General features: G+C 33.1%; 1 long non-coding RNA gene across 1 annotated transcript in view; it reads left to right on the forward strand.

The window, feature by feature from the left end:
- The window catches only part of LOC128929641 (uncharacterized), a 198,793-nt gene that overhangs the window by 73,193 nt on the left and 98,726 nt on the right, over nt 1–26,874 (forward strand). Inside the window, exon 2 of the long non-coding RNA XR_008476409.2 lies at nt 18,150–18,234. This is a non-coding gene — a long non-coding RNA (uncharacterized LOC128929641). The remainder of the gene's footprint in view (nt 1–18,149; nt 18,235–26,874) is intronic.

Below are 26,874 nucleotides of genomic sequence, written 5' to 3' on the forward strand. Positions count from 1 at the left end.
AAACAGACCTTTTTTCTTGTAAAAAGGGAAAAGAAAAATACTTCACTTAAATTACTTGTTAATAAATATATAAACAACAAAGTTAGTCATGAAGCTATTTTTCCTAAGTTCCCCTTTCCCTTTCTATCTATGTAATGCATTATATTTTAAATGTATTACATTAAAATACTGGTGAGAAAAAAAAGCATGATTTGTTTTTTCTTTCCTAAAGATTATTCATCTATCAAAAGCTTAATTTATTTGAAAGTAATAAATCATGTTGAACTTGTCACAAGCTTTTGGATTCTTATGATTTTAATTTATGTCAATTAGGAAAAAGCTGGTCCGTTGAAACTGAAATTGAATTAATGATGCATGTACTTTGATGTCAGAAGGAGCTCTGCCTTGGTTTCCTGAGACTTTTTGAGAATTCCTCAAATCTGATATTCTTCACCCTGAAGAAGTGCCTGCCTCTAAGAGGCTTTATAGAAACAGACCTTTGGGAGTAAGTTCAACCAAAAAAAATCAATGTATAGTGATGAAAGATTACACCCAGAAAGTAACATTGAGTGATGCCAATAGAAATCATGAGGGACAGAGAATTCTAGTCAAACTTTCTTCGGTTGATTAACTGATCTCTTGGAAACTGCTGTTGTAAAACAATCCATTGTTTTCTGGAGGATACTACTTTGCCTGAGTTTAATTACTTGCATGTATTCATCATTATTCAAAATGTACCTTTCAAACAGTTACATGAATATGACTTGTGACTTTCCCTTTGACACTTGAATGATTATTAAGATATGCCCAGTAGGCACTCATAAATATCTGTAGATGCATAAAGGCAATTTCTGCAGTAGTGTTTTTGGAGCACACATTTTGCAATGACAGAAGATCAGTCTACACTCACCCTCTGCCACATTCATGGCTTATGGACACCAATTGTAGAGCCATACTTTTCCAAAAGCTCCTTTGAGAGTAAGGAATATACCTTCCGTTTCTTTGCAATCTGAGCCTCTTGATTGTATTTCTCTTTTGAGTGATATTATGTTCTTTCCTAGAATATAATTTTTTGTTCTTTTTGTAAAATTTCTTCTACCTTATAAATAATTAGGGTGATATTTGATTCCTGTAATAAGTACAACTATCTTGCATGTGGCCATTGCTGAATGAGTGTTTATAGGATAAAGAGACAGCATTTGACTCAGAAAGATTGTGTTTGAATATTATGGTTGCATAAGGTGGTGGCATAACTTTGGCAAGTTTATCCAATTCTTTACTTTTCAGTCTCTACGTAAATAAAATGAGGATAATAATTCTAAATTTGTGTAGGGGATGAGAATTATAAATAATATTTTATAACATCTATAATATTATCTGACACATAGCAAACATCTGAAATGCCAGTTGCTTTATTTTTTAAGGAATATTGTTAAGGTCATTGCTGAATTACCTTGTTATACCTAACTCCACATGACAAATGCTACCAACCTACTAGAAGTATCTTCATATTTAGTTGAACTTGAGAGGTTTGGGAGAGAATAATTTATTTATGATTTAGCTAACTTTATTTGTGCAAGAGAAAGAAACCAGCATGTGCTAAACACTAAAAAAACTTAATTCCATGAAACCTTGGGAATACTTCAAATGGACAAATTAACATATAGTCAGAGATAGTGCCACTAATTCTCAGATAATTTGCTTCCTTGTATCAAACAACATATTGGGAAAAACAAAAGGCCCAATAAGTTCTCAAAAATAAGTCACTTTTTTTATAGTTGGAATCAGCCTAGAATTTCATATACTATGTCAATTTTAATATTTTAATTTTGAGTTATCAGTTTCCTGAAATTATAGCTAAATTTTATGCCTGATAATGCAATGTAGTAAAGTGTGTAACACTGATTATGTTCCAGATAGTTATTAAAATACTAGTAAGGCATTGATAGCCTGATTCTTTAGAATAATCTGCATTTTAAACACTGTGTTTCATGATCATACCGTGCGTCCAACCACTTGTAACTCATTAATTAGAACATTCTATTCTCATAGTTCAAGAAATTTCCATTCCATGAATGGGTATATATTTCATAAAAATAAGGTCTTATGTTCATTAAATAAAATCTACAAGAATTTTGAAAATATGTAGAAACAACTTGAAGGCACTTTTCAATTGTACAGTGACACAAGCTATTCATGAAGACAATCAAAATGTATAGTTCATTGAGTGGTGCTAACATGTCGTTGGCTCAGCTGGCACATGTTGAGGCAGTGATGGTGGTATTAGGCTGTCAACCTGATAGGACCACATAGAAAAATGCAGAATAATTAAACCTTTCAAGTGATTTTGATCTACCACATATAACATATCCTGACATTTTATATCATTTGGAGCTTTGATAATTATGAGGGGACTTCAAAAAATTCTGAAAAATGAAATTAAAAGATACAAATAAAAAGCATAAACTTTATTTCTCAACATAACCTTCATCAAGTTCAAGACACTTTTCTAAGTAATGATGCCAGCCATTTTATCCATCCCAAAGACCTAAGGACTCTGGGAGTTTCACCATGTCAATGTAGTTTTTTTTTTTTTTAACTTATTAACTAAAAAAAATTTTTAAATGGGTAAACTTGAAAGATTTTCTTAAGATTAGGAAACATAAAGAAGTCAGAAGAGGCCAAATCAGGACTGTAATGTGCATGCCTATTGACTTCTCATTGACACTCTTGCAAATTCTCCCTCATGTAATGAAGGAAATGAATAGGAGTATTGTCATGGTGGAGAAAGACTCTGTGTTGAAGCTTTCTCAGGCATTTTTCTGCAAGAGCTTTGGCTATGTTTCTCAAAACACTTTCATAATAGGCAGATGTTATTATTCTTTGACCCTCCAAGAAGTCAACAAGCAAAATGTCTTGAACATGTTTCCCAAAGCGTTGCCATGACTTCTGCTGACTGGGGGTTTGGTTTTGCTTTGACTGCACTACCTCTACCTCTTGGTAGCCATTGCTTTAATTGTGCTTTGTCCTCAGGATAATATTGGTAAATCTGTGTTTCATTTCCTGCTCCATTTCTTCAAAAAACACCTTCAGGGTGTTTATCCCACGTGTTTAAAATTTCAGTTGCAAGCTCTGCTCTTGTGTGTCACCAATCTGAGCACAATGGTTTTTGGCACTTACCAAATGGAAAGTTTGTTCAACTTTAATTTTTCATTCAGAATTGTGTATGCTGAAACAGTTGAGATGTCTATAGTGTTGGCTATTGTTTGTGTGGTTATTTGTCAGTCCTCGTCAATTACAGCAGAAAACAAGATCAATTTTTTCTTGGAAATTGATGTGGATGATCTGCGACTACAGACTTCAATTCAACATCATCTCATCCCTTCTTAAAATGAGTTAACCATTTATTAACTGTTGGTTCATTTGAAGCATCATTCCCATAAACTTCTAATAAAGCATCAATGATCTCACCATTCTTCTACCCAAGCTTTACCATAAATTAATGTTTGTTTTGCTTCAATTTTAGCAGACTTTGTTTTGCTCTGATAGAAACTTTTTTTCAAACTGATGTGTAATCCTTCTTAGTTTCTCAACCCAGATCCTATTCAAATATGTTTACAAGTTTATTATGGTGCAAAGTATTTTTTCAAATCCATGCATAGTTTTTTATTTATAATATACATTGTCCATAAACATTTAAAAGACTCCCTTCTATATCTTTTATATTATTCCCCACACTGTTTATTATAAAATGTTAACAAGGGCTGTGCTTTAGAACAGAGTTCTCCCACTGCCCTTTGAAACTTCTTTTACTATGCTGACACTAAGTTACCAGTCCTCTCCCTCTAAACTTAACTGTTTTGAGGTAAGTGGTTTAGAGAGAATTTAAATCCAACTGTTGACCTTGGTGGGGGTCCTAGCTTCATATGCTAACTTGCATAAGTTAGCAAACCAGAAACAGATTTCCCCTCTTGACAGTTGTTCTGTAAGTTATGCAACTTATGTCATACACAGAAGCTTTTTAGGGTATGCTATTTATATAAACTTAAATTTAGTTATACAGTTCAAGAAAAATAGACGCAGTACTCAAGTGTTTCTTTTGGTCCTCATGGGGCCTCTCAAGCCAAGTGCACTTTGTTCTTGGATTGGGAAACGGGCTTTATTTACAAGAATTGCTGTTTCATTCTACTCAGGATTGCTTCATTCATGGAACAGGTGTTAGCAAGATGATATGTGGGAAATTTTATCAGAATGTAATGAAAAATATCATTTTCTATCAAAGTATAGAAAATAGTGCAAGAGGCTCAATCTCTTCAGGTTGCAAAGTATGGCTGGATGTTCTTAGACGGTGACACATTCACAGTACATGCACTAAGTAATCAGTTGGAAAGGTAGAAACTCCTAACCATGAATATGAAAACAATAGCAACAACAACAATCACAAAATCAAGCTTTACTATGACTTTGTTTTGATAGAGGAACATAGATGAAAAACAGATAAATCAGATTTCAGATTTGACAGCAAATCTAAGGATACTTTAAGCATTAATTTTTAAAACTTTAGATTATTTCATTCTAACTAAAGGGGAAATTAAGTAACCTTACACTCTAAACTGACTGTAATGGTGATAGAAGGATTAAGACTAAGAGAGGTTAATTGAGGTATGGGCTGGGTCAGTGTTGCCAGGAGTGTGGCAAGGTACATTTAGCAAAAATGTATCAATAGGATAGGGGTGAAGGTTATGAATTAATTTAAAGCAGCATTTGAGGTCAGAAATAATATAAATATAAACTTTGTTGCTAAAGAAATATGATGGAAGAAGAGAATAAGTATGCATTTAAGAAGGGAATGATACCAAATGAAAAGTAAATATTCTGCTAAGCAAACTCACAGAGGAATACACAATCATGAAACATAGGAAACACAAAAACTCAGGAACAAACTCACCTTACCTAAAGGAGAACCAAGGTTTAGGATAGATGAACTTTAATACTAGTTTGGATACTGAAACAAATAATGTGTATATTAGGAAAGCCAACTTACTGCCTTTGAATGGAAAAAAAATGTATGTTAGTCTAACAATATCTTCTCATTTCATTAAAAATGTTAAGTAATCAAACACCAGTTGTATGTCCAGGGCTATATGCTAAATTCTTGGATTAGGTAGTGTTTGTGGAGGACTCATGGGAACAAAAAAAAACAAGATATCAGAAATTACTGAGCTTGTTAAATAGTTGGGGAGCACAAAACACAGAAAAAACAATTGAACACAAGTAAGATGATGCTCATGCCTAGTGTTACAAAAGTAATCTTTCTGTATCTAAGGAGAGATTTTAGGATGGGATAAAACAATACTCTTCTAAATCAGAGATGTTAAACATGTATCTGGGAGTGAACTTGGGCTCAGAAAAATTGGGGTTCTTCATCTCCAATAACTGTGAGGTTGGTAGTCATTTGCCTCTCTAATCTTTCATTTTTGTAGTTTAATGAAGTAATACAATTTAAACACTTAGTACAATGTCTAGTACCTAATAAACATTAAATAAATGAGAATGTTTAAGTTTACTAGCATGCTTACGATATTAAAAATAGAATAAAAGAGGCAATCTGACCATCTTACATTTTTAAACTATTGGATTATTTCACTTTTTTACCTTGCCTAATCCAATAGATTTATACTGTAAGAAAAAAAAGTCACATCAAGGAAAGTAGTAAAAGGTTAAGTTTACCTTCCATATATTCACATGAAAATTTAAGATTTTCAATTAACAACTAGATATATTATAGCTTATATATGTTGTATGAAAATTTATTACCCATAGCTACAATTGAACAAATTAATATTTCTGTTTCATCTTATTGTGATAAAATGGAATATGCTCAAAGGAAAATTTCCTATGCTCAAAGGAAAATTCTACCCATATAAACATCTCACTTTCATGTGTTGTCAATTATTCTGTACTCATTTCTGAGAAGCTATAAAATTAACACAGGAATATAATAAAGCTGTATGAATTATTTAACACAAATTTAACACTCTATATATTTTTACTCTTATAGTTTGCTTAGATTCCATTTATTTAATCTCTCTTTCTTTCTCTCTCTCTCTCTCTCGCTCTCTCTTTGTCTCTCTTTTCCCCCAGTCCTTGTTTTTTGAAGAGCAAAGCTTTTATTTCATCCACTGACATGATCAGTGATCAGGTTAAGATATGGAGGCTTCCGTGAGTGCTTAAAACTAATCTTGTGAAGATCAATATCACACACACATTGATTTCATTGAACAAGTGAGAAGTCTGCCAAGAAATCCTTCCCATAATATCAAAAGACTCAGGAAGGACTATGGAAACACATGTGTCAACACTGTGAGTTGGATACTGAGTGAACACTCAGTATTCAAGGTCAACCCAGTTGATCACAATGTTTTAGTTTATTATAAGGATGTAACCCCTCTCATCCTATTTACCGCAAGTCTTGATGTGATTTCAAGGGAACTATCCTCCTCTACTTTGATCAGTTTATCTGTATTTCTTTCAGAACTCTCTACTCAATTGAAGAAGGGCTTTGGCAACATGAAGAGCTGCGAGTGCACAGCTTGTCACTTATCCATTTGATCTTGACCCCTTTTTGGAGGAATCATTTAATGAATCTTGTTCTCCACTTGTTATTTTCCACATACCAGTGACAAGTATAGGATAAATACTGAGAACACAAATTTTAGAAACCTACAGAACTGCTTTAGATACCAAACTGTACTATTTAATAGCTGTTAAATCATTTAAAAAACACCTTTATCTCCTGGAGTTATTGTAGACATTGGATTTTATAATGTGTATAAAACTCTTAGCACAATGCTTTGCACAAAGAAGACAATCAAATGCCAATGATGGATGACAAGGATGTTGACCGTGATAATTAGGAAGATGATGATGAAGATAATGGAGGTGACATTTGTATGAACTCTGGATATTTGAGAGCACGTAATACATGATATAGTCAGTGCAAATTATATAAAATATAAATATATAATTACATATACATATGTACACATGTATAATTTAAATAAAAGCATATATATATTTGCTTTGACATGGCAATAAATGTAACAGTGAATAAAAGAGCTACACTAATTCATGATGTCAAGTATTCAGATAGTACAGTGGTCAGCAAATATTTTCATAAAAGGTCAGATATTAAATATTTTTGACTTTGCAGGCCATATGGTCTCTGTCACCAGGAACTCAAATCCACCACTACAACATAAAAGCCGTCATGGAGAATATATAAATGAATGGGTATGGTTGTGTTTCAATTAAACTTTATAGCAAAGTGGCCAGTGCATGTTTGCTGAATCATGAAATTAACTATTATATGCTTATTTGGTACTTTTGAGGGTAATATAAGTGTTATAAATTCGATATCATGTATCTGAGATTTATAGCATTTTAATGCACTACCCACCATTTAATTATAAATAAGTAAAATCGTTAAATTCTCTTTGTACATGTCTTGATTTGTTTACATATTTATTTATCCAACAAATACTTACAAAGTGACAATCAAGTCCCAAATGCTAAATCTTGTGCCAAGATAACAAAGAAGAATAAGGCAAAATCTCTTGCTAAAATGGAACAAAGAATTATTCTCTATATATACACACCTAGTATGTACCTGTAAAAATTTAAAAAGTAAAATTTTTAAAGTTAACAAGTTAAAAAGATATAATATTTGTATTCACATGCAAAAGGAATAGGATGAGCATTATGGATCTATAAAATGAACAGGCTGTCAATGTCCGCAGCTGTGGTAGATTGCAATAATTGTCACAATATTTGGCAGCTCCCCCAATCAAGAGGCAGAGTCGATTTCCCATTCCTTGAATCAAGCCATGTGATTTGCTCTGACAACAGCACATTGACAAATGTAATGAAAGCAGAGACTGGAAATGTTCTTAAGCATTGGATCCTGAACTTTCTTGCAGCTATTTAGGATGCAGAGAGCATCCTGTAAAGAAGTCAAGGACAACCTACTGAAGAATAAGAGATCATGTGGAATAGAAATTGGACAGCACAGCTGAGACTCCCTAGATTGATCAGTCTGCTAATAGATGTATAAGTGAAACCATCTTAAGTCATTCAACCCCAGTTTCGACTCTTATTAACCATAAATATCAGTCAAGCTGGCACAGACCAGATAAACTGGCCAGCAGACCTGTAGAGCCATGAAAAATTATTTTTTGTTATTTATTTGTGTCATGGTTTGTTGGGCATTCAACACTAACTGATATAATAGCTACAGCTCTATCACTTGGAACACATATATAATACATTGGCATATTCACATGTATGTTTATGTGTGTGAGTGTGTATGCATGCACGTGTGTGGTACACATTTATATAACAAGCACATTCACAGCCTACATAATTTTATAACTCTTTAATGTACATCTCAGTCTTATGACTAAACTGAGATATTTTATAGAGAATGTCAATGTAGCATTGTATTGACATCCTTTAATTTGACATTCTTCAGCTACTAAGTGAAGGTTTGGTTTAAAGGGGATAAAAAAGGAGTGAAGAGACAGGCACTGCAATGAACTTTTGTCCAAAATTAAAATGCATAACATTTAAAAATATGCCATATACCATATGCCACACTGGCTTCTATTACTACAGTAATTTATAACATATCTGGGTGCCAGGAAAACTTAGTAGTCTGTACAACATGGTCTTTACTTCACTGGCATTTGTCATTGCTTGATAGTATATTACCAACTGTTAGTAAAGAGATGAATTTCTGACCATTTGGAGGGCCATTAATTCTTATAGCTCATAACAATTCTTATGGTAAGTACTACTAATGCTCATGGTACTGTATAGGTAATGTTCTTCCTTTCCCACACATAGGAAAAAGGAAACACAGACACATCTTCACTTGGCAATAAGTGTTAATTCTGGAGCTCTTGCATGCCCAATGAATGCTCTGTCCCAGAATAGAATCACAGATAAAAGACAAGGTGCTCATCTGCATGAGAACTCCACAGTATGTAGGAGGTTGTAGGCGCCTAACAGGGTATGCTTTTCGTGCACTGCCCCATCTGATTCCAAAAATGAGTCTTTCTTTACTGCATCCACACATGAGCCCAGATTATCCTGACTATTCCCTAAGGAGGGCACACATTCTTTTTGGTGGCCCTCCACTTTATTGTTGTTCTTAGAAGGTGTTCCAATGGAAATGCAGAGATGTAGCTAGTTTACAATAATGGGATACTTCACAACTTTCTGTCACTTGTTTAAAAAGTAAAGAATACACAAATGATTCTGACAGAGCCACAATGCTCCACTCCAAAACTGGCAGACCTTTGAATGCGAGGGACCAAACTTTTATGAGTGTTTTTCTAGTATAACCACGGTGTCCATTATCCCCAGGAAAAAACAGAAACCAAAAACAAACTTCACCGCAGCTTAGTGTCTTAAAATATCTAATTATTCTTCCTTATGATTCTGTCAGTTGGCTGCGTGGTTTCTTGCTGTATTCACCTGGACACACATAGCTGCATCACACATAGCTGCATTCACATGGAAAATCAACTGGATTGGAATGTCCAAGATAAACTCACTCACATACTACTAGGCTGTATTGGCTTTCCTGTATGTTAATTTCACGGCAATGTTCCAAGCAGGCAAGGGAGAAGGCTACAAGGTGTCTTAAAACCTATGCACCATAACTCATGCACCATTACTAATGCCACAATATTCTAGTGGTCAAAATGAGTGACATGGACAGTCCAGACCTAAGAGGGTAGAGCAATAGACTTCCTCTTTGGATGAGAGGTGTGGTAAAGCATAGTTACAAAGGGACATGCATACTTGAATGGGAGGTATTTGTGGTCATTAAAGAATCCATGAATATCAATTTTATGACATAACCATAAAAACACTGCTTAATCTGAAATGAAGATCAAATATCACCCTGGGTTATCTTTGCTATCATTCCAGGATAGCTGAGGATAGCATTTCTCAACAAGTGTTCTAAGAGGTGCAATTTTTTTTTTAAGATAGTCACAGGAAAGTTACAGAATGTGTTCTCTGCCTCAATGAGGTTGAGTTAAGCTACATATTATAGTCCACTCAGAAATTATGGACCTTAGCAAAACAAAGGTTCTAAATTAAAGACTAGAAAAGAGAAACTGTTGAACTTTGCTTAACTCAGTATTTGAGAAGTGGCACTTGTTACTACCCATCACCCTTTAAGAATTCTAGCTGAAAGAGTATTCTGGTTTGAAAAATGTTGGGATAAGTAAACAGAAAATATTCTTATACAAATTGATAAACAATGAGCACAATTATGATCTCCCTGGTCAGTAACGGAAAAATAATCAAGTGCCAATAATTATAAACATAACAATAAATTAATTGTACAAAGTACACATTTTCTACTTTTTCCTGCCAGAATGGAAACATCCTGCTCCTGCTTTTGTTTCATCATGTTTGTGATATTTGGATAAAGTCACTGAAGAGGATTCAAAAATACCCTGCTATACTAATTTATCTTAAACCAACTTTGTGGCAGCCTGTATAGTAACTGTTAGTGCCAAAATATTCTAAATTATTTTAAAATTTTATCTATATGTGGAAGAAACATCTATTCCTCTGCTGTATTCCCCATAGACTTTTCTAAAGTGTTCATATTTCATATTCACAACAAATTAGAAACATTTGTAGTTCATGTAAGTAATACATTTTATCATGCCAGTTTTCAAAGCAGTATCACAGCCATTGTTTCCATTTTCATACATAAAATACCTGCAATATAAAATAAATGTGAGGTTAGCAATGGAGTAACTTTATTGGGTAGATGGTGTCTCTAATGCTATTGAAATACAAGTACACATTGATGATGGCTCAGTCTTCCATAAACTTAACAAATGAGTCCTTATAATTACATCCTGTATTTTGCATCCTATGTAAGTCTTGAAATATTACCTTGACTTAACATGAAGTGGACTTGCTCCATTTTGTGTTATATTATTACTAGCTATGTAGTACCATATAGTACAATAACATAACATAAAATGGATGCAAGTCCTCATTTTCTTTTCTCTTAAATGAGAAGAATAATTTTTGAAAAAAGCTTGTATTGCATTTAATAGGTGTCATCAATTTGAGATCTTTTGTATTCCAGCACACAGTATAAAATTTAGTTTTCCTACTGAATAAAATAAGATTTCTGAGTTTGTTGATAAGGTAAAATAAAGTCTAGTACCTTAGCAATGTACAGGATCCAGATTGTAATTAGAATGCAATTGAGGAACTCTTAAGTAGAAAGGCATCAATTTATCTACAGATGAAGTTAGATAATTTTTATTATTTTCTCTTTCTGCTAGATTAATGACCTGTTGTCCTTTTTATTTGAAACCGTATAAAACAACAGAAGAATACCAATTTAACCTGTGAATGTGATACAACTCATACAACATTAGAACAAATATTTTCAATTGAAAATGTGTATTTTCAGGAAGCATAAATGAGAAAACTGTAGTAAACTAATATTACGTTTTGGTCAATACCAATGACTAAGAAGGAAGTAAAAAAGCAAGGAACATAAATTACACTCTGGGCCATCAGATAGTAACTGAAACCTATTTGTCTCCACCTTTCCATCTGGAAAAAAATATATGAAACTGTGATTTTCAGACACTGCACAAAGGTCAGTACAGGATTGTGATCCTCAAGAGAAGGGAAACAATTGAGATGATCCCTTTGATTGCCTCATCTTTTACTTTCATGGTAGTTTCTTGGCCACAGAACAAGGAGACAAAAAATTGAAAAGTAGGGAGGACAAAAGCAGCTGCAGAGGTGGGAGCTGTGTGGTGGTGAGAGCTGTGTACAGAGAGAAATTCCAGCAGTCCGCACAGGGTTCCTTATGTTTTCAGCTGAGTTCTGATTAGCAAATGTGTTTGAGACTGAGAAAAAGGCCCCTTTGTAGAAACAGGTAAAACAATCTCAAGAGCTCACATAAAGACAAGAATAGTTTTTTTCTCACTGTCCACATGGACAAACCTTATAATACAATACTTGGAGTCCCAGGTTCAATAAACAAATGCTGTTGCTGGCATTTTTTCCTACTCTCCCTTGTAAGAACAGATTAAAAGCCTGGGCGTTATGTATTACAAACATAAGAAGCATGAAGGGAAGAAAAGAAGGCAGATTAGTCAAAGATCTCAGGATCTAAGGAATGACATAGTGATAAATTCCCTGAGTTTTCTTCTTTTTGTTTCATGGATCCTGGACTGAGTGCTGGAGAAGCCAGCACCCTGAAAACACCAATGGGCACAGACAAAGCCCTAACAAAAGCCTGTTCTCTTCAGTTAAGAGACCAGAAAAGGGACATCCTAATAGGACAGATAATAATTGTCCTACAACAGCCATAAACCACAGAAAAACTATGGCCCCATCCCCATCACTCCCAGCAAAGGCTGAATAGAGAGTCTAGACTTCTACGTTTGTCAGGCTATAATGATGTGCTGCAACACTGTACTGGGATGTTGTCAGAGAGGGCTGCATAGGGTGCTGGGATATCTGTTCTCTATCAGGTGGTAAGGATTCTCCTCCCTGATGGTAATAGAGACCATAGAGGGAGCCTGGACATCCACACTGTGTGGTGGGAGAAGGATCCCATCACCTCCCTGCTAGAGGGGTATAAAGAGGAGGCTAGTGGAGATTCAGAGCTTCCACCACCACCCAGCAGTAATGGGGCCATCCCTGTACAATGTCAGCATAGTTCATGTGGATGTGAGCTCCAGGGTGTCAGTGCATAACTAGAGGGAATCTATATTTCCACATTTTTTAAACATATGGCAGAAATGAGAGGGAATGCCCTTCCTTGCTGAAGTGATATCAGAGGAGAAGATAATCATGCAAAATATTTAAATAAGATCCAGGGTTTCATAAAGTAATACCTAAAATGCCTAGGTTTTATTTGAAAATCACTCTTTACACCAAGAACCAGAAAAATTCTAACTCAAATGACAAAAGGCAATCAAAGAGACCATACAGATTTAGGAGTAATCAAAAAATGAATTCTCAAACAGCCATTATAAAATTGGTTCAGTTGGCAATTTTGAACACCCTTGAAACAAGTGAAAATATTTAGTCTTAGAAAGAAATATAAATTTTCAGAAAAACAGAAATTTTAGTAATAAAAATGCAATAACAGAAAAGAAAAACCTCCATGGAAGTGCTCATTATCAGAATGGAGGCAACAGAGAAAATAATTAGTTGAAGATAGAACAATAGATATCACCTAGTCTGATCAACAAAAAGAAAAGTAACAGGAGGAAAAAATATCCATCAAGGAACTATGGGATCATAACAGAGGAATCTAGCATTTGTTTCACTGGAATTCCGGAAAGAGAGTAGAAAGTTTTATGACATGTAAAAGGTATTTCTTACAATGACAGAATTTTTAAAAAATTTGTCAAAAGACTTAAACCCACAGACTCAAGAAACTGAGTTAACCCTAAACAGAATAAACTAAAAAAAAAACCAAAAACTTCCAAAAACTAGTAATAAAGAAAGCCACGATTGAGAAATGAAAAATGACAACCTGACTAAGTGCAGGGGAAAACTATTCACATGACAACTGATTTGTTAGGATAGACCATGGAGGCACCATATTTTTCAAGTGTTGAAAGACAGTAATTGTTAAATCAAAATTACCCGGAGAAAATATTCTTCAGGAATGAAGAGAAAAACCAAATGAATTCGCACTAAATAATTCAAGCGAAGAACTGACAAAATTTGTCACCTTCAGATCTATCCTAAAATAATGGCAAAGGAAATTTTCTAAACCTAAAGGATATGATACAGAAAAAATATTGAAATATCTGAAACTACAAAAGAACAGAATGAGCAAAAATATGGTGAGATACAACATATTTCTCCATATTTTTTCTCTTGAATTTTCTAAATTTGGGCTATAGTTGAAGCAAAGAAATATAATGCTCTTTTGTGTGGTTCTCAATATATGTAGAAGAAATATTTAAGACGATGAATGATAAACAAGGGAAGGTTAAGGAACATTAACAATGTCTCAATTTCAATTGAACTGGTAACATTTTGATTCCAGTAAACTGAGATAAATAATGTATATATAATAAAATATCCATAAAACCACTAAAAGGCTATACAAAATGATGCAGTCAAAATATTACATATGGAACAGAGTGGAAATCCAAATAATATTCAACTAACTCATAGGAATATGGGAAAGAGAAAACAAACAAACAAAAAACAAAACAACAGAGAACAAATCAAAACCACAAAATAAAATAGCAGACTTTAGATATATCAAAAATTGTCTTTAATATAAAAGGTAAATAAGTGACAGCGATTAACAGAGTTGATTTTTTAAAATGACTCAACAGTATGCTGCTTACAGAAACTCACTTTAAATATAACTCAATACATAAGTTGATAATAAAAAGAAGAAAAAAATACAGTTGTTCATTGGTATTTGTGAGGACTCTTTATAAGACGTCCTGCTAATAGTAAAGTCCTTGGGTGTTCAAGTTCCGATATAAAATGACATAGGATTTACATATAACCAACCTATGCACATCCTCCTGTATACTTTAAATAATCTCTAGATTAGTTACCTAATATCGAATACAATGTAAATGCTATGTGAATAGTTGTTATACTGCATTATTTAAAGAATAATGACAAAAATAAGAAGATGCAGTTATTAAGCATAGAGACAATTTTATTTTTTGAATATTTTCAATCTGGAGTTGATTGAATCCATGGATGTGGAGCCCATGGATACAGTAGGTCGACTGTATTATACAAAAGTTAATCAAAAGAAAGTAGGAATGGCTAGATTAATATTAGATAAAGAAGACGTTAGATGAATTGATAGCTGTGTAGAGGCATGAAGAAATGTACGTATATGTTGTAAATCAAGTACAGTAAATACTAATGACAGCTGATAGATATGTGGTTATTCACTGCAAGCATGTTTTTAATTTTTCTATATGTTTGAAAATGTATAATTAAGTATTGGGAGGCAAATTCATGTAAAAATACATTAAAATTATCCAAAGAAGTGATATTCCTTCTATAGCAGGTCAAAAATTGTCATAGATGAGAAGTTGCTATTGCCCTAATGAGGTTTAAAAGAAAGACTCTAAAAGACACGATGGTTTCTATATAACTTAACTAAATCTCAGAATAAACCTTAAGATTGTTAATAAGAATTCAAACACATCCAGCTTCTAACAAAATACAATTCACAATAGCTGGAAAATAAGAAAAAATTATGAGGCATGTATAGAAGCAGAAAAATACAACTTCTGATGAAAAAGAGAATCAAATCAATAGTAACAGACTCATATGAGATAGAGAATAACATTCATGCACAAATACATTAAATGAGTTACTATAGCTGTATTAGATATGTTGCAGAAGGTAGAGAAAAGTATGAGCCAGTTAGAGAGACAGGTGCAAAATATAATACAGATTCATAATGAATTTATAGTGATTAAAAAACCTTAAATTTAATATGAAGATAATGCATTGTATGGGTTTAACAGACTAACACTGCAGGAAAAAAAAACAATTAGTAAACTTGAAGGTGTATCAGTAGAAACTATACCAAGTGAAACATAAATATTAATACTACTAATAGTAAGAATAAATAATGATGATAATAAACAGAACATCAGTGAGCTGTGGGACAACTCCAAGTAGCCAAATATACATGTAATTAAGTCTCTGAAGAGGAGGCAGAAAAAATATTTGAAGAAATAAGGCTAAAAGCTTTCCAAATTTAATAGAAACTATACATGCTCAGAGCCAACAAGTTTGACAAATCCCAAGTACAAGAAAAATGAATCAAGTTCTGTTAAAGCATGTCCTAACCAAACTGCTTAAAAGAATGATACACAGAAAAATTTATAAATAGAAAAGAAAGACATAGCATATAGAAAGGAGCAAAAAAAAACAATGACAACAAACTTCTTTTAAAAATATGCTACATGACAGTAAAGCACATTTTTAAAACATAAAACAAAAATCTCTTAGCTAGAATTCTGTAGTGAATAAAAATAGAATTTAAAAGCAAAGACTGACCAGGTGCAGTGGCTCATGCTTATTGTCCTACCACTTCAGGAGGCTGAGGCGGGTGGATCACTTAAGGTCAAGAGTTCAAAGCAGACTGGCCAACATGGTGAAACCTTGTCTCTACTAATATATATTTTAGTTTATATATATTATATATATATATTTTTAGTATATATATATATATATATATATTTTTTTAGTATATATATATATATATATATATATATATATATATATATTAGGCATGGTGGCAGGCACCTGTAATCCCATCTACTAAGGAAACTGAAGCAGGAGAATTGCTTGAACGCAGGACATGAAGGTTGCAGTGAGCTGAGATTGTGCCCTTGCACTCCAGCCTGGGCAACAAGAGTAAAACTTCATCCAAAAAAAAAAAGAGTATCTGAACTTTTTCCAGACATGTAAAAGCTAAGATGGTTTATTACACTTAGCATATTATACAAAAAATTTTAAAACAATTATTTCCGCAAGAAGAAAAATGATACCAGATGGAAATACGGATTTATACAAAGGAATGAAGAACAATGGAAATAAGTGGGTACCTATAAAAGATTGTTAAAATATCCTTTTAAATTTTCTTTTAATTATAAGTGAGCATGTAAAGCCAAAAAAAGGACATTGTGGGTCTTAGAATGTATCTAGAAATAAAATATTGGACTACAAGTGCACAGAGTTTAATAGTAGAAAACGGTAGAGTACTGTTATGATTATATTGCATGAAGTTATGTGTTTAGAAGTTAGTGAATGATAAGTGTACATAATTTATGATTCCATTTACTTAAAAATTATACAAAATGCAAACTAATCTATGGCGAGGAAGAGATCAATGGTTGCCTATGGGTGGTACAATAAGAACCTAGGAAAGGAGGGCTAGATTACAAAATGGCAGAAGGAAAGCATTGGAGTGGATATATTCAATATCTTCATTATGGCAATGGTTTTACAAGTTTAAACACATTTCAAATATTACCAAATTATAAAGTTTAAATATGTGCTGTTTATTATATGACAATTATATAGTAATCAAGCTACTTAAAAGTAAATAAAACAAAGTAAAAAAAGATGTTTAAATTATTAATGAAACAATTCAATAATAATTTATTTGAATAATTTAGAAAAGCTAGTTCCCTCTTTTAAAAATGTTTCAAAATTGATCATTTACTATGGGTCAGCCTTTGTATCGAAAGTGTTATATGAAAGATCTTTCATGTTTATGACATACATATCATGAAAGTACAATTATGTTCATTCCATACAAGGGAAAACAGAGGTTAGAGTGGCTGTGCAAGTTACTCAGAGTAACAGAGCTAGTTTTTTGCAGGACCGAAGCTCAAACTTGGATAATCTGATTTCAGGATCTATGGTCTACAGGATCCATACTCTTATCACCTACTTTATCCTGCTAATACTGATGTTTTGCTCTAATATCAATGTTAAAATCAATTTTAAGACTAAAAGAAAGGGTCAGATGCACATCTCACACTTCTTTCTTTTTCCTCCTGCAACCTCCACCCCCACTGGAATTGGTAAGTTCTGTTCTGAAGCTCAAGGTGGCTGCAGCAGCATTTAATGTCTCTGATGTTGTTTCATCCTCTCCTCAAAGATTTTGCTGACCATTTCCAGAACAACTGTCATGATACACTAGTTTCCATAGGTCGCCTGCCTTTTCAGAATCTTAGAATAACCCTGTGATTCAATCTCCTATTCAAACTTGACAAAATTCCCCACCACTACCTTCCAGTTACTTATTATCACTTATAATTTTAAATAGCCACAACTTGTGTCATTAGCATGTGACATATGTATTCTCAAGCCAGTGTCTAAGTTCAGTTGCTCTCTCCAATAAGAACCTCCACTCAACTTACTTTAGAATATGTGAATCTCCTCCTTTCTTTTTTACTGAAATCAAACTCTCTTGCTTCATAGATTCTATTCTGGATTCTGTAAACCATACTCATATCCTGCTTTTCTGAATGCCTTTGGTGTTTATAATCAGCATTTAACATTTTACCCTTGTTTATTGGTTTTAGGTAAGGCTTCTGAGATTATAAATAGTTTCAGAGGAAGACCTACTTCTTTTGTGTCAACTACAATCCCACAGCAGTTGGAGTATCAGTAAGTCTCTTGAGTTTTCTGAATCATAAAGTATATATTTTATGTTGTGGAGTGTCTCTGTAGATAGCTTTAAAGTCAATATAATTTAGATAATTTTTACTTACATTTAGTTATGTTAGCATCATTATGGCCACTTTGGGTAAATAGGATTATGGTGAAAGAGCTATCCAGTTACATGATTTATTTCCATACATATAAAAAATGCATATAAAGTGTTTGTATTCATATCGTCTACTACCACTGTGACACAGATATTGTACTAGGTATTTATGTTAAGTATGTTATTTTATATAATGTGCCTTGTTATACTTTAGAATCTTACAGGACTTTAGGCTTATTTTTTTGAACAGTAATTTCCATTACACAGGATTATTGATGCTAGCAAGTTTAAAGACTTGGCTGGATGGGCCAACATCCTTCAGAAATGTATTAACTTTTTTATTTGTCTTTAAAACATAATTTAATTTTTTAGCAAATACCGCGTTTCTGCTTTGTTGCAATAACTGGAAGAGGTAGTGGGAACTCAATGTAAACAAAACAGAGGCTCTGCAGTCAAGGAGGTTGTAGCTGTACTTGTGAAGTAGGCAAGTGCATAGGCAATGGGATTGCAGCATGAGGCGGGCTGTGAAAGGAAAGCATCCAGAGGACTCTGCATCACAGAGGAGAGTTGTGTAACTCAACTGGAGCAACCCAGGCTAAAAATATCAAATCCTGCATTAAAATTTGGACATAACCACATATACTTTCACAAGCAGTACCAATTTGAGTTCAGTTTTTGAAATTTTCACTTCGAATTGCTGGTACTTTCAATACAGTTCAACTAATGTTTCTGGATCACAGATTGCCTCCTAGTTTGTAAACAGTCTTCTAGATGCTATTGTTGATAGAAAGAATAGAAAGACCAGCCTCTGTCTTCCAGATGTACAAATATTCTCTGTAGTGGACTATCCTTCTAATTTGAAGACGGCAACAAGAACTTGGTCTGACAAAAAGAATGGCTGATCAATATACATACTAATATATTTGGTCAAAAATTGATATGTGATTTTAGTGTTGAGGCTTATGTTTTTTCAAGCTTTGTACACATTTTTTTTTAGCAATGCCAAAAATAGCATATATAAAAATATTTTGAAAAGTAACGACACCTTAAATTAATACATTATTTTTCACCTTGATATATACGATTCTGTGTCAGAATCACTTATTATGTATTTGCAGTCCTTGTGATGTCCCTTCTCCCTCTTTCATCTTTTCAAGAGCTCATTTAATAGCATTGGAATTACTCCCGGATTTTAAAAGAAAAACCACAAAGCCAGCTCTACAAAGAGAATGTCTTCTGATATAATTGAAACAATAGAATAATGTTGGTATTTGTTGAGTAACAAATCCAAACCAATCTGAGTTTAAAATATACATAACTCCCAGGAAGGAATCCAAACTTGTTAAAGAGTTTTATCATGTTGCAAATGTTTTGCACAAATAGGGTGATTTAAATGACAGTTTGTCTCAGAAGACTCTCCTTTCAACATTTTTATTTGGTTAATGTTAAGTCCACTGAGTTTTACTAGTTTAAAAAAATACAAGAAAGTAAAAAGAAAAATCAAAACCATACTAAGATTGAGTCTGCTTCTTTTTAAAGTTTTTCTATAAGAGAAGACAAAAATAGCAGACACACACACACATACACACACACACACACACACACACACATTTTTTAGATTAATTGTCTAAACTATACTTGATTTTATACCCAAATTATAGCAAGCACATTTCACTCATTGATTTTGGAGAGTTTCCTCTTTCTTTTATTTACAATCTGTGTGGAAAACTAAACTCTCTAAAGCAAATAATAAACAATGACTTAAAAGTAAAGGGAAATTAGCCTTACAAAAAATGAAAAGCCTAATGAAATGTGAATTATAAATATTGAAAAGCAATTGAAATTATTCTTAGATTGCAGTATAATTAGGTAATCTGTGCATTTCATAAAATTAAAACTTTTCTTATTGTTGCTTTTTTATGGCAACCAAATGGGAGTCTGAATGACTATCTTCTTTGATATTGCTTTGCTACCTTCTAATCCTCCTTTTATAGTTTTTTATATATATACACACACACACACATATATATACACACACATACATTTAAACTAAGAAATTCAATTGAGAGTGCTTAATAAAACTAGGATCAAAAGAATCATTAAAATTGCCTGTAAAAATATCTTAATTCAGAGATATATGGCAACATGCAAACCATTCTTCGATACTAATCTGTTTGGTTTTATTCACAGAACCAAACATAAGTTTATTGGAAATTTATGATAATAAATATTTGTGTTACTTTGATATTGTAGAGGGATAGTTAGAAAGATAGTTTAATTCACCACTGTGGCTTTCCAAATATGTTCCTTAGAAATGTGGATCTGCAAAGACCATCTGGAACTCACAGTGTTGAATATATGTATAATCTATGCTTGGAGCAATGTTTTTGTGCTTTACTTCTTTTGTGAGCCTGAAGTTTCAAATCACAGCATAGAAAGAAAAAGAGAGAGAATTTATGTGTAGGAATTCAAAGATACTAATCTTACAGATATAACACTGTGTTAGCTACAGGAGAAATTAATGATAATCTCAGTTTGGTTCCTTGAACAGCTGCATAACAGATAAAAACATGCTTTTTGGAGGCATGTAGCAAGTTTTCAAATCTTGAATGACCTTTTCTATAAGTACCCTTTCCCATGACTCAGTTTCCTTAAACATAAAATTGTGTTAATATGACTTAGTCATCAAATGGAAAATGCAATAATAAAAATATTCAAAAAATCTGCAATAAACCAAGAGAGGACAAAAAAAAAAAAAAAGGAACAGAAAAGGGAGGCTACAGAGCACAAAATAAGGTGGCAGATATAAACCCAAATATTTTATAATTATAGTAAATGTAACTATACTAAATATTCTAATTAAAACACCAATATTTTCAGACTAGATATAAAGATTTAAAATCCAATTAAAGTCTTTTACAAAAGGCACATGTGAACATAGTGCTACAAAAATACTAGAAATAAGCTGAGGGAAAAAGAAGGACTTTATAAACTATATTCAAAAGAAACTCTGTGCAGCCATCTTAATATCAGGCACACTATACTTTAATGCAGGAAAACTACTAGAGATAAGTAAAGGGATTCCTATGATAAAGATTCACCAGGCAAGTGGAACTATTTAAAATTTGAGTACACTCAATAACATAGCCACAAAATGTAGAAAGCAGAAAAAGACAGATTTATGCGGAGGAAAAAAAATCAACTTAGAATTATAAGTGGGAAATTTGAACCAGCTCCTTTCAATATTTTATAGAGCAAGATGAAAAAGTCAACATGATACAAATATAATACACAAGAAAAACATATATCGATGTCTAGTTTGGAGGAGCTATGCAGCACTCAGTAAGATTAACTAAGAGGCCTGAAAATGAAGTCTTTGGAGACATGACCTTTTTCTTCCATCCTTTCCTCTTGTTCACTCTGGGTTCACCTTCCCTGAATTCTATTAGTAACTTTACAAAGTAAGACCCATTAGCTTTACACAATCTTTAATGAAAGAACATTTCTTATTCTTTTCCTCACTGCTTCTTAAGGCAAAATTCCATCAATGATGGACTATTCCATTTTCCAGTTTTAGCCTTTATTTGTTTCCAGTCAAAACTTAATCAAGATTTAAGGTCAATGAATAGAGTCAGTCTGGCCCTTGAGGGAATGATAGCAAAGGACAAATGTGACTTAGAAAGATCCTTATCACTGCCATCAGAAGTATAGACAATCAATTAATATCTGGCTGTTTAAAGAGTTTAACACTCCAATGATCTGGCTGGCTTATAATTTGGAAAAAGAAACCCAGCTAGGGTCAGTCAAAGCAATTACATATAAGAAGGAAAACTTGATTGTTTTTCCATGCATGAAAACATTAAGAAAATTAAGTCTCTCCCCTTTTGTTCAAGTATTGGCTGTAATTATAGATGGCAGGGATTCTTAGTTACTATAAAATATAGAAGTGCTTTTATATTGCTGCTAACTGTATAGTTGTTTATTAAAGGATTATAGGAAAACTGTGGTTTAATGAGTGCATTTTTGAAAAACAATGGGGAGAAAAGGCATTACTACATAATAGTGCTGCTCCTTTATCGTTAGCTTGAAAGGACAGCCAAAGAAATGTTAAACCAGCTCAGCCTCCATTCTAATATGAATTTCCCATTAGATGTTCTATCACTGTCTTCTTCCTTAAAAGACAGGGAAATGCAAATATATAATGTTGTAGCTAAAAGCTATTTAAATTACAGTTTTCCTGTGACATTGTTCAAAGTGTTCTCAAAAGTGTTCTCAGCCTGGTAGACAGAACAGAAACTCTTGATTTATATCAGAATAAATTTAGAAACAGGATGGAAACTTGGTAATAGAGGCGAAGAATACATGTCAAAAGAAAAGCGATGTTCTGAGTCAGAAATAAGTTGAATGTTTTGAGTTGGAAAGAAATTGTTAAAAAGACACATCAAATATGTTGTAGACCATTCCAATAACTGCCATAATCTTAGTGATTATTAACTAGTTGTACAGGAGTCTACTGTAACGTTGAACATGCAAAAGTCAATGGAGTATCATCAGAAAACAACTTGTCTCCCATAGTCTCTTTAAATTTACTTTGTGGGTTTAAGCTTTCCCCTGCTCCTGGAAGAAAAATCTTCAGGATATTTCTGTTTAATCTTAAGTAGTATAAATGATAATCCAGTCTCTTCAATTCACACAACATAGTTTCAGTTTAATAACCAATCGTTTAGGTCTACTTAATAATGATAACTTCAGTATTGCTTGCAAGTCAAACTTCTTCCTTGACTTGATTACTATAAATGAGAATTTGCAGGTGGAGAAAGGGCTTACAGTTCCTTACCCCATTCCACCGCATGCCTTTATTCCTCCTTTACCCAGTTTGTTAATTATAATTTTGGGCCCCCTATAATTGGAGCCATAGGAGGAGAAGAGGAAATAGAAGCAGGAAATTTCCAATGACTGGTGCCATTGTGAAGATTTAGCACCCTCTAAGCTTGGCAGATGTTTCAGTTCATTTTCAGAAATCTCACCATCACTCTGATAACGCAACTGAGGTTCTGTAAGTGTTGAACTTATCTCTATTCTAACTTTTTTCTTGTGATTCTTTTCACAACATCGCCATTATGCTCAGCTTCTTTATGCTGAGAACTTGGATGTGTTCAAAGGCACCCAGTGTTGGCTTCTGTTTGCTTGTTTGTTTTCACACCTATGTGCCAAAGGAAATTCTCATGCTTTCACTACCCTGAAAACTCTGAAAAAATTTGTGAGTGCTGGAAAATTTGGGGGAGTAGCAATTGCTTCTCTTTTCCACCATCAAAGCAATTTACCACTTCATATATATATAGTATGTCAGAATGCTATAGTACGTCCATCATGTCCCACAAACTAGATTAGAGCCATGTAGGATATTCTGAGTTCCCAAGTAAAGCCTCTTTTCTTAGGCTGGAAGTGAGAAACAAGGCCTCCTGTAACCTTTCTTTATAAAAGTCGTAATGGACATCACACTAGTATCCGTTAGCCAAAAGTATATTCTAATCTGTAACCACCTGATGCCTTCTTATCTTCTCAAAGGGGATGAATAGTTTAAAAGCCATCAATTGTTTATAACTGTTTAATATGCATCTCTGGTATCATACCTTCTCATGTCCCTTTAAAACATGGTATGTATTTCCACAGTACTTTGACTACAACTTTCATTCTACATTGTGTTACATTAAGGTTGATGTTATCATGACACAAATAAAGAGACTACTTGGTCACAACTAATTTCATTTGATAAATCATTATTGTACAGAGTTCTTAGATTAAACTTTGTTTGGGCTAGAAATCAGGGAACAAAAATATCTAGGACACTATGGCATTATTCCTACCCTATACAGTTGTAGCAGTGATCTGAAATATAAAGAGTAGCACTTTGGATTTTCCTAATATTTATAATTACAGAACATTTTGCCAGCATTCTTCAACTCATTAATTATTATGATTGATTTTTATAGATTGGGTGAATAGTTAGAGATAGGCTAAATAAAGACCTTGTCTTGAAGAAATAAAAGAATTCTGGCGAATTTGGAATAACTCAATCCCCAGGACATTTATTACCCATAAATAATTGTCTCTATTGCGTCTCCACAATAATTTTTTTATGTTTTCCAGATCATGTAAGCATAGACTAGCAGACTGAAGGCAAGTTTTTACAATGATTAGTGCATAATATTGGGTTCTTTTGCCAAGTATAGTTTTGCTCTTTAAATGACAGGACTGTCACTCTCTAATTGAGTTCCTGAGTAATGCTGTGTTCAGAAATTCCTTACAAGTTCATTAATGTATTTTCCAGAAATGCTTGGTAGAAAAATGTCCAGATCATTCTTTTAGTCACAAGAGAAACTAATAAAGAAAACTGCTGACAGTAAAGACTGCAGGGTGAAGTCCAAGAAACCTGGATTTTCCACTTCATGGAAGTGCCATCTCGCACAAGATATTTAATTTCCTTGGACTTCATTTTACTTGTTTTCCAAAATGTTGAATAATCCTGTATAGGCTGCCTCACAGTTTACAAAATAAAATCCATGCATAAAAGTCCTTTGCAATTTTAATGAAAGTTTAAATTACTTTGTTCAGTCATTTTCACTATTTTTGGATTTTATTATTTAAATCATAAAATGGGATATTGTTATTTAGGTCTTTTTTTACAAACTCTGAAATATTATAGATTTTTAAATAAATAATCTAAATTTGGTGAAATTTATGACTTAATACTAGCTGGAACTATGTAACTATAGCTTTTTTTTCACACACACAAAAATGTCCTCTAATATTAATATTATCCTGAGATTAGGGGAGGTATAAGAGGTCAAAACTTGCCAAACTGATAATGTGTACATCAGAAATGTGACTATCATCATTTCTGATAGACCCACTAAAATGTATTACTTTCATTCTTTAAAGGTCATCATGACAAAATGATGAACACAGTCATCTGTGGGTAAAGATTCGATGTATTTTTGCGTGAGGAAAATGACTACTAGATGCACTGGTAACTCATAATATATCTGTTTTGACAGGAAACTCAATGTATTGAAATGATGATTTTGGATTAATCTAGAGCAGGTCACCTAAAGCAAGTGCTAAAAAAAGGTCAGAAAGCAACAACACTCCATAAAGCAATAAAGTTAGTACATTTCCTCTAGTTTTCAATGTCTATATTAAAAACAGATGTAATGTGGAAGAAAAATCCAAACCCAAGTGGGCAAGGAGTGCCAAAACCTCAAAACCACCAAAGGTATAAAACCACGTCCTACTTAATTGAGGCTGGATGAAAAATGATAGTAAAATGTTGCTTGAGGTTTTCACATAGAGCTTTCCTCAAGCCAGGAGAAAATAAATAGTCTCCAGATGTTCAGATGATGTGCACATTTCCTTTACTAATGTTTCCATGTGGTCTCCTAGTTAATTGTTTATAACAGTTCTAACTAGGAAAAGAATAACATTTCATTTAAGAGACGTTTCTCAAAGATGGATGTTTATGTGTATAAATCATTCTTTTCTCACTTAAACTTCAAATCTCTTAGGATTAATGGGATGTAACTTCATGGAACCACAAAATGAAACGAATTCTAAAACCATTGCAACTTGCTGTCTGTCTGGCTACAGAAGCAGTGCAGCTGCCTGTAACAACCTTCAACTATGGGGTGGTCTAATTAGATATAAGATAATATTTTTCCAATTATTTCATTCAAGGCATTTAAATTGAATAACATTGTCTAGGCTATCTCCTTCTTTCATGGATACTCAACCAGATTCCACTTTATGGACTTATTTCTAAGTGATCTGAGTTGAGGAGGTACTGCAAAATGGAAGTAGGAACTAGGTTTAATAGTATGGCTATTTTCAATTACCAAGAGTAATCAAGTATTTTCTACAAATATTCTGACAATTATCACTGTGTGTGAGTCAATTTACATTTTTTTGTTGTGATTTAGGCTTGGCATCATTAAAGATCTAGACATGGTCAGAAATAATAAATTAACATGCTGTATTACTTTTTTTGAAGATACCTATTTTTTCTAGGATTTTTCCCTTATTGAAATGTAGGTTTTCACATATCTATATTAGATATAAATATGTGACATATTATGTATATATATATATATATGAAAATGATATATATAAACGCAAAATGAAAAAGGCATTACTTTTCTGCTGTTTCTAATCTTCAGGATGTATTATTTTCTAAAACATTCCATGAGCATCAGGACCTATTTATAACTGGGTGTGTGTGTATTGGGAGGGGGTGCTTTTTATTTATTTTCTTTAAATCAGTTTTCTCAGGAATATATCAATTCACACTTGATTTTAGTTCCTTATAAAATTACTTAAAAACTTTAATTTTTAAATAGCTTTTTTTTTTGAAAGGGCAATATTCTAAAGGAACAATTATTATTCCCTGTAGAAAATTCAACTGCCATTTTTTTCCTGCTTATTTTACCCAGAGAGATTTACCACAAGGATAACTTGGAATAATACTTGTGCTAATTTTTTATTGC

The sequence above is a fragment of the Callithrix jacchus genome, chromosome 14 (assembly GCF_049354715.1).
Source record: "Callithrix jacchus isolate 240 chromosome 14, calJac240_pri, whole genome shotgun sequence".
Taxonomy (NCBI): domain Eukaryota; kingdom Metazoa; phylum Chordata; class Mammalia; order Primates; family Cebidae; genus Callithrix; species Callithrix jacchus.